Source organism: Silene latifolia, chromosome 5, assembly GCF_048544455.1.
Source record: "Silene latifolia isolate original U9 population chromosome 5, ASM4854445v1, whole genome shotgun sequence".
In the NCBI taxonomy this organism is placed as follows: Eukaryota; Viridiplantae; Streptophyta; class Magnoliopsida; order Caryophyllales; family Caryophyllaceae; genus Silene; species Silene latifolia.
The window spans coordinates 65,360,891-65,371,630 of NC_133530.1; positions in this window are offsets into that span (position 1 = coordinate 65,360,891).

Below are 10,740 nucleotides of genomic sequence, written 5' to 3' on the forward strand. Positions count from 1 at the left end.
GACTCGAATAATCATCATTATTTTAATGATATTCGGTGTCGGGTTCGACTTGGCAAGCTTAACATGAATAATTTTGAAAATAATTATGAAATAATTGTTTTAAGTTCATTTGAATATATTTAGTCGACACTCATCATCGTACCCGGGTTAAAATCCGACATGGTATGTAGAACCAAGGATGACTTTGTGTTGGTGACTAATATGCTTGTTTTGAAAATGTAAAGAAATGATGAAAGGCTTTAAAATACCTCCAAAAACGTAAAGAAATGAAATAAAAGGCTTTAAAATACCTTTTAAATGTAATTAACCAAATATTATCACCGAAACACTGATTTAACCGTCATGGTATGAGGAACCAAGGGTGAAAAATGTTTTATGGTTAAAAACAAATAAACTAAAATAAAAAAAGGTTTGAAAATATTTGAAATGGTAAAAACCGATTACAAATATGAAAATGAATTAAAGGGGAAAGACGAGAACAAACACGATTGAGTTCTGACCTGGGCACCCCATTGAGGCGCGAGCCTTTGTGCACAATAAGGGGCTTCTGCCTCAGGCCAAAACTCGGTTTTGCCTCGTTTATCCCATGTTTTGGATCGTGTTTTGCATGTTTTAGCATGTTATAGTCGTAAAACAAATGAAGACATGATAAAAGAAGGATTTTTACACCCTCATACTTACATTTTTGGTTATGGCGAGAAACCGACGTAAGTGTAACAACTCATTTGGTCGGAAAAGACTCGTTTTAAAACCGTTTTGGTAAGTAAAAAGAGTGTTTTATTAAGATTAGTGACGGTGTAGTGGTCGAAGTGGTCGGTCAAGTTATTTAATGCACGATAACGGTACCAAACAATGTGTATGGCTTGTATTTACGATCGGTAGGTCGTAAATACGCGTCGGATTGTGACTTAAGAAGTCGAGTCGAGAATTTTAAGGGAGACAAGAGGGGGCGGACACTCGCGTAAGTTCTCAAATGGGGGCATTTGAGGGGTATTTATAGGAAAATGAGTGGTTGTGTGAGTTTTGAGCGACGTGGCCACCTGGGCTGCTCAAAGAGGCGCGAGCCACGTCGCGGGTCTCCGAGTTCTCCTGTCACTTTCACATAAGTGCAATCATGATTTGTTCTATCCTAGGATTTGCAGTCACATGTTTGGTACTTGACCATTCATGAATCCGGGAAATCTTAGTATAGAAGGCTTTGAATGTTTTGTTTTTGGTGGTTGACTCGGTTTGACTCGTTGTTGGAGTCGGGATTTGAATTTTTGAGTTGGTTTTTGGTCCGGTGTCGGTTTTGACTCTAGTTAGTGTCATTGTGACCCCGTCGTCGTGAATTAAACACTCCAGGTACTTTTGAAAAGTTTTAAAATGTTTTATTTTTGAAATAGTTTTAAGTTTTCCGACGTAAAGTTGTACACAAACTGTCGATCAAACGCCGCGATTCCAAAGCATGTTATAGTCCGATAATCATCGGGTGTTTGTTGGAGTCTCAGCAGATACTGGGAATCTACACCTTAGCACATTCTTCCGATAAGCCATAGCTCATTGTGCCTTAGTCCATGTATCTTTCATTGGCACAAAATGAGCTGACTTGGTCAGTCGATCCACTATAACCCATATCATGTTGTTACCATGCTAGCTCTTTGGCAAATCCACGATAAAGTCCATGGAAATGGATTCCCAATTTCACCTAGGTACCTCTAAAGACTGAATCTTACCTTGTGGTCGTCGCTGCTCCCCTTTAACTCTCTGACATGTCAAACAACGGGCCACAAACTCAGCTGTTTCTTTCTTCATCCCAGGCAACCAGAAAGTCTTCTTTAAATCCTTGTACAACTTGTCACCACCTGGATGTACCGAATACGGTGTACAATGTGCCTCTATCATGATTGTCTTTTTCAGCTCCTCATCATTAGGCACGCACCACCTCCCATTAAACCTCAAACTACCGTCTGTATGAATAGAGAATCTAGACGTTGTCCCTTTCTCTACACCAGCTCTCCACTCCACCATCTTGGGATCTAACACCTGTTTACCATGAATATCATCATATAGATCAGGCTGCACTGTCAAATCTCCCATGGCATCCCCTTTCTGGATCATATGTATCCTAAACTTCCCAACCTCATCTCTCAACCTCATCAAGGATATAGTTATGCACAAAGAATGTACACTCTTCCTGCTCAAAGCATCTGCAACTACATTGGCTTTCCCTTCATGGTAGATAATATCCATGTCATAATCGCCAATCAAATTCATCCACCTCCTCTGTCTCATGTTCAACTCCTTTTGAGTGAAGACTTACTTGAGACTCTTGTGATCAGAAAATACCTTAAAGGTCGCCCCATAAAGGTAATGTCTCCAAATCTTGAGAGCAAAGACAACTGCACCCAACTCCAGATCGTGTGTAGGATAGGTCTCCTCATAAGGCTTCAATTTCCTAGAAGCGTAAGCAATCACTTTACCGTTCTGCATCAACACACATCCCAACCCACTCTTTGAGGCATCTGTAGAAACCTCAAAGTTCTCACTCCCTTCAGGTAATGCTAAGATTGGAGATGTGGTCAAACGCTCCTTTAATGTCTAGAACGTCGTCTCACAACTTTCATCCCAACGAAACATGTTCTCTTTCCTCATCAAAGCTGTCATAGCTCTAGCAATCTTGGAGAAATCTTTCACGAACCGTCTGTAATATCCAGCTAAACCCAAGAAACTCCTGATCTCAGCTACATTCTTTGGTTCTTCCCACTTGGTAACGGCCTCAATCTTTGCAGGATCCAAAGCTACCCCTTCCTTTGAAATCACATGCCCTAGAAAGGGAACTTTCTCTAACCAGAACTCACACTTGGACAACTTGGCATAAAACTCATGCTCCTTCAAGGTCTGCAACACAATCCTGAGATGCTCCTCATGCTCCTCCTTAGTCTTAGAATAGACTAAGATGTCATCGATGAAAACCACTACAAACTTGTCCAAAAACTGACTGAACACTATGTTCATCAAATCCATAAACACAGCAGGTGCATTAGATAACCCAAAAGGCATCACCACATACTCATAATGGCCATACCTCGACATGAAAGCTGTCTTTGGTATGTCCTCCTCTCTAATCTTCACCTGATGGTACCCCAACCTCAAATCAATCTTGGAAAAGACTGATGCACCACTCAACTAATCAAACAGGTCATCTATCCTTGGCAAAGGATACTTGTTCTTCACCGTCACTCGGTTCAACTCTCTGTAATCTATGCACAACCTCAAGCTCCCATCTTTCTTTTTCACAAATAAAATTGGTGCTCCCCACGGTGATACACTAGGTCTAATGTATCCCCTCTCTATCAGATCATCTAGCTGCTTCCTGAGGTCCTCCAACTCCTTAGGACACATCCGGTACGGTGACTTGGAGATTGGCCCCGTCCCCAGTTTCAGCTCAACACTGAAATCTATCTCCCTCTTCAGTGGCAACCCCGGAATCTCATCTGGAAAGACATCTGAAAACTCCCCCACAACTAGTATCTGATCAACTGTCGGAGTCTCCATCCTGTCATCTCTCACATGGCACAAGATCATCGGGCACCCCTTCCTCAGATAGGACTTCAAGGTCATAGCTGCAATCAACTTAACTTTGGGTTTGACAACAAACCCACGATAAGACACACTAATGCCCTTAGAACCTCTCAGAGACACTTTTATTTTATGACAGTCTATCTTAGCTTTGTACTTTCCTAAATAATCCATCCCGACTATCATCTCAAAACCGTCTAAAGGAAACTCTAGCAAGTCTATAGGTAGATCGACTTGCCCAACTATCATAGATGCATCCCTATACAACCTCCCACACTATGCAGACTCACCCGAAGGTATAAAAACATCCTCTCTTACAGACTCATACTCTCTCAGACCCAACTGTTTAACATGACTCGAAGATACAAATGACTGTGATGCCCCCGAATCAAACAAAACAAAGGTATAAACACCGTTAACAAGAAAAGTACCAGTGATAACATGAGAGCCGTCCTCAGCTGCTTTCTTCTCCATCATGAACAGCTTGCCACTGGTCTTCTGCTCCACCTCCCTGGACAGTACTCGCTGAAGTAGCTGGTTTAGCACCCGACCCCTGGTTGTTGTTGGTGTTCGTAGCAGGTTTTTGATAAGAATTACCGCCATTGCGGTTGGCCCCACCATTGTTGATCTGACCTCCCTTGTTGTTCCATAACCCAGCTGGTCTGTTGCTCGCATAACTCTGTGTAGGACCCTGAGAAAAGCTCCCCTGTCCCGGCCTCTGAAGACCTCCACTCACCGCACTGGTGCACTCATATCTCTTGTGGCCCGTACCGCCACAGTTGTAGCAGGTCATACCCCAGCTACCCCCACTACTACCACGACCTCTCCCAAAAGAAGCCCCAGCACTAAACCCCGAGCCCGATGAATATTCTTTTGCCTGAGTGTGGTTACCCTTCCTATAGTTGGATTGGCCACCTCCCTCACTCTTAGCCTTTCTTTTCTCAGCACCCCTCTCTATGGCCATCTCCACTAGTCGCTCAGCCATCCCAGCTCTCTCATAAGCTTCCTTTACATCCGTAAGGACTCCCACAGGTAACTTCTCTATGATCTTGGGGGTCAACCCCTTCTCAAACCTCAGAGCAAGGTTCTCATCACTCAATCCCATATCCTCAGCAAACCTAGCCTTCTCATTAAACTGCCAGTAGTACTCAGGCACCGTCATGTCAGTTGTCATATTAAACCCATCGTGCTCCTCTCTCAACTTACTCCTCACATGCTCTGGCACGAACTCTCGCCTCATAGCCTTTCTAAACTCTTCCCAAGGAATAGCAGGTAACCCTTTCCTTGCATACATATCCCTAGCATTCACCTTTACCTTGTCCCACCACTCACATGCCGCCTCCGTCAAGTAGAACGCAGCTTATTCCACTTTCATCTCATCCGGTCAGTGCACCAAATCCAGAAAGTTCTCCATCTCTCTATGCCAATTATCCAGAAGAATTGGCTCCCAGTCCCCTTGTACTCTTTTGGATTAAACCTCGCTATGTAGAGACTAATCTTTGAATGATCAACATCCATATCCTTCCCCACTCTCTTTAAAGCCTCCGTAAGAGCATCTTGGTGCTCCAACATCTTAACTATGTCATCGGTGGTCATGCTCTCAGCTCTAGCATAAAGGGCGTTTCTCTTTGGCGGCATCTTGTAACTATATAAGAAAAGGTAGATATAAACACGCATACCATAACCCAAAACACTTATATAACCTGCCCAGATCCCACTCGATCGAGTATCAGAACCCACTCGATCGAGTTCGCAACCTACTCGATTGAGTGCCTCGACTCCAGAACCTAAATAGACTCCTGCCCAAAAACATACTCGACCGAGCTAAAAAGACACTCAATCGAGCGCCCCTACTCGATTGAGTGCCCCTATGTACTCGATCGAGTACCAAAAAACACAGTTCTGTCCAGAAAACATCAAAATACCTACCCGACCGAGTCACACCCACTCGATCGAGTGCCTCACCCACTCGATCGAGTATCCCCCACTCAATCGGGTCATGCAGACTCGTATAAACTACCCACATGTTCATCTCACCTTCCCAACATAATATACAAGTTTTATAAGTTTAATAAAATAAGCGTAACTACGCATGAAAATACGCGCAACTCCTTATATAATCATTAAAACGATCTATTCATGTTATCAAAATGCCACATTATAAACACGCAACATACTTTTCATTCAGTTCAACATGCAAACACATCCCCTTCAACTTTTATCCATACCCCCAATTCTCCACATCCAACATCCAACAGTTCACAACACATGCTATTAGGTACACATACAGAACAAAAGACAACACTTACGACCCTGACATGTACCCCCATGTGACCGGTTCAAAATTGTAGGGCGAGTTCGCGACTTTAGGACGTCTCCCAAGCCTTTGCATTAGCTCCTACAACCTTTACCCCGGGTTCATTTTAATTGACTCCCTATGTTCATTAGATTCATTGGTTACAGGTTTCAGGATCGTCGCTCTGATACCACTTTGTGACACCCCCATACTCCAAGTGCCTTACCAGGACCACTCAGGTATAAGAACGTCACCATCTCGATTTCCCGAGGCAATGATAATCAAATGACAATAAAGAAACATAATTTAAATAGCCAAACTGTTTAAAGTGATTACAAGTCCAAAACCAAACTGATAAAAGGTACAATACATGTTCTCAAAAAACCAAAGGTCTAAACAAAAAAAGTGTGACAGCGGAAGACTTTAATCAGCTCGTGGTGACACATCCCAGCTAGCCCAAATGCCTCTAGTCAAACCTGCTCAATAACTGCTCACCATCCCCGAATGGATCACCACAGTTTTTAAAACAATTAAACGGGGTCAGTACTAATTACACAAAACACGATACAATACAACAATTACCAAACATCACAATCGTCATATCAAACCTCGGTCTCCATGAACAATCTCCACGTAACTGACTACACACTAAAGTGTGTAGCCCTGCCAGAGTACCCATCGCAACAGATACTCCACACCGCCAGTGGGGGACCGCAGCCGTACCCACCAAATCCCCGCTCATCTCCATCGAGGGATAACCCACGCCCATTAATGTGCACATCCCTTTTGTGGCGGGTTCCACAGAAGGCGATCCATGGGCGTTAAGCCACTCCCGCAAGTGACTCTACTCAGCCAGGGACACACCCTGAAGAACACAGACAAACAATCAACAATCACAATACAACTCAACAATCGTCTGAAACAATCAACAACACTAAATACAGCACAATTCACCACACATATCATGTAACTAATACTGAGTAGGGAAAACCCTACCTGAAATTCAATCACAAGCAGCAGACGATCTAACAGCTGTCTCAAAAACGGTCTTCTACAAATCCTCCTCCTATTCACGTAATCATATAATTACTAACAATCACAATTAACCATCAAAACCCCCAATCCCCCAAATTAGGGTTTAAACAAAGTTCATTAAACGCTATAAAATTGGTACGTAGATCTTACTTTCGACGCAAGGATCACAAGGACACAAAGAACGATGAAATCCGACCTCTCAAGCTCCGGGATTTGCTAATAACACGGATGATGCGAATAACGTAGACTCAATCTCCTTTTTAAGATTATTAGGTTTGTAAAAGTGTTTAATAAAGATGACGGTATGAATTATATATTAATCCGTGTTATTAACAAAATCCGTCGAAATAATACCCGTTAACCGACCTACTCGATCGAATAACTAACATACTCGATCGAGTGCCACTTACTCGATCGAGTACCAAGGCTACTCGATCGAGTACCCTACAGACAGATTACTGTTTCGTAAAACAAAACACCCTTACTCGACAGAGTAAGGCCCACTCGATATAGTACCCAGAGACTCATAAAATCGTGGTATTACACCAGCCATAAGAAGAAACCATACCTGAGATACCCCTGGGTGAAACGGTACTGAACGCGCTTCGGCAAAAATCTTTGGTCTAAAGATAACTTGGTGTCTGAAGGCATTAGGGGGTACAGGATTCTGAAGAAACTTCTTAACACTTTTGAAGGCTAACTCTGAAGGTTATCTCTCTCTAAAGGGAAGGCAGAAGGATAACTCTCTGAAGGACTGAACATGAAGACTTTACTGAAAAGAACTAAAGGGGTATCTAAAGGTTACTGAAAGGATTATCCTGAAAGTTGTCTGAAGTAATAAAGGATTATTTGAAAGTTATCTGAAAGTATAAAATATTATCTGAAGAAATAAAGGCTGAAGGAAGGATTATACTGAAAGGATTATTTAAAGGGTATCTGAAGGGACGAAACTCTGAAAGATCTGAAGTTTTATTCTGAAAAGGGTTATCTGAAAGATTAAGGCAAATTTCTGAAAGATCTGAAGGTTTATCCTAAAAGGGTTGTCTGAAAGATTAAGGCAAGTTTCTGAAAGATCTGAAGGTTTATCCTGAAAAGGGTTATCTGAAAGGACGGAACTCTCCGAGAATTGTTTCCCTCGAACTCCATGGGGAAGAAACAAATGGTGAGCCAACAACGGCGCACCCTTGGTATCACTGAGGAGAAAACAAAGGATCAACAATGACGCATCCTTAACATCGTTGAGGAAAAGGTGTTTGATCGATAACGGCGCGTCCTTGGTACCGCTGAGGAGAAAATCCGCTCGGGTCATCGCAAGCGAAACTCCGATAAAGAGGAGAAGCCCATGAACTGTATTTAGTGGTCATGAATTCTTGCTGGGGAACACATTGATGATTACGAATATCTTGATCGTCATGGAAGAAACCTTGAGCAATACTGCGAATACTGTTAAGGGATATCTTGACTGTCCTTGGGGAGAATGAAGACTTGAGCGAAGCCCCCAGTTAGAGCGAGCACTGCTTCTTAACTATCTGCATGGTTAGTAGCCACACAATAATGCAATCTAAATAGCACATAAGCAAATGGACCTCAAATGAGGAAGCACATAGGTTTTGCAAAACTTGTTTCTTTATAAAAGTTATTTAAAACTTGTTTAAAGAAATTTGTCGTTTGTAATGCGCTATACATATTCAAATGGGCTTTAAACATATGACTGATTCGGGCACATACCTTATATGGACGCGAAATGTAGACTTAGGTTTGACCGACGCGACACAGGGATGACTCTGATACGATGCAGGGATAACTTTGCCTAAATATACGCAACCCCTAGCCAAGTATGGGTGATAATGCGTATTATTTCCAAGGGTAGAAGAATTGGAAGAATGATGGGGACATATAAAGGCAAGGCATGAGCTATGAATCAGATGTCTACTTCGACATCTTTTGACATCGTCTTGCGTAAAAGAGATCCCTCTTGAGGCAAGATAACTTTGAGAAATGATCTAAGACCTTTGTCATTGTCCGGACCGAGCACTAGCTTGACTTAAAATAAGAGAGGAATAAAGGAAGGGTGGCATCTTGGAAGAGAAGCCCCCAGGATGAGAAGATGACTCTGGAATTTGGGTAAAAAGGAAGATTGGGCGACAAGAAGGAGCCCCCCAGTAAAGAGATAGAAATGGAAATTGTGGTTGGAAGGTTATAAAATGGAAAGGGATGGTTGTAAAATGGGGTTGAATGTTTATGGTTGGTCTGGTTAATAATTGAGGTTGGAAGTTTATAGTTGGGATAGTAATTGAGGTTGAAGGTTTGATTGTTGTGGTGGTTGTGTCCTTGAGGACTGCCTACGTATTCACGTGAATTAAAATCAAACCAGATCGAAGTTCTGAGGTTTGATTATTTTTTTTGGGTGTTGTGGTTGTATCCTTCTTGTGTAAGAAAGGACTGCCTACGTATCCACCTAAAGAGTTGAAATCAAACCATGCTCGTAGTTCAGGTGTGTGCCTAAGCTATGTTGTTAGTGTTGGAGTATGTGTTCTCAACAATAGTGCGATCACATGTTTAAATCTCATATTAAGAATACGTAAGGGATGATTCATGGTATAGTCAACTGATCGTCATTAATCGGTAATGATTGGCTAACTAGAGTTTGACATTACTGTCGTTTGACAGTGGTGATCAGTTGATCCCTTAAGGTCACACATAAAGGACAATTCCCTTAATGGACAAATTTATTAATTGTATGATGATACAAGTTAATCAATCCCTTAAAATTGAACAATTAAATTATGAGAGAGATTATTTATATCTTATTGTAATGAGATTAAATAAGATTTATTTTAGTAGTTAAAATACTTTATTACTAAAATTGTCTATTGTTTGAGAAGCAATTGAGATAAGAATGAATGGTTAATTATAATTACAAGATGTTGTGAATTATAATTAAATGACCCGTTTTATTTATGTGGTCAAGTATCACTAGTCAATTTATTGTATGTAATTTAATTAATTTATAGAATGATATTTATTTGATAAATATGCATTAAATTAATTAATAACATGTAACATAATCCATGTGACATATTGTGTGATAAATGACAAATTGACAAAATAAAATGGTAGTTCATTTTATGTGTGTTGGACTGAAATGGAGGGAGTATTAATGGGTTGTGATTATTTTATTTTATGTGATAATATGATAAATAGTTGAACCTACACTACTAGCCTTACACAACCTACACTTTGATAAGGGACAAAGAAAAAGATAAGATGCTCTTTTGGCCTTATGTTAGCCGGCCATGCTACTCATATGTGAGTAGTTTTTGGTTCTTTTATTCTTACCATTATTCACACTACCATTCAAGATACATGCAAAGCTTGCTATATTTCTCTCCACTTCTCTCTAAACAAGTTTTTAGAAAACAAGAGATTGTTCATGAATTCTAATCACAATTTTGTATGACAAGTGTAGTAATAAACATAATATTAGAATTAATTTTAAGGATACTATTATATTAATCTAGTTAATTAGTATACTATTTTAAGGGATTAGTCTTGGGTGCAATCTAAGGAGGATCTCTACATTGGGATATTGGTGGATCATCGAATATTTTAAGCCGAAGAACAAATAAGGAAGGTGACCTTATTTGTGCCCAAAATTTCGAACCATCCAACAATGTAAGGGACATTGTTTTTCTTATTAATCTCTTATTTTGTTATGCATGCACTAGATCTAAAGAATAAATAATTAAGAAGTTAATTAGTTCACTATTAGAGGAATCTAATAATACGTATTTGAACCTAACAAGTGGTATCAGAGTAAAATGAACTTTTATTCACAAAAATAAGTT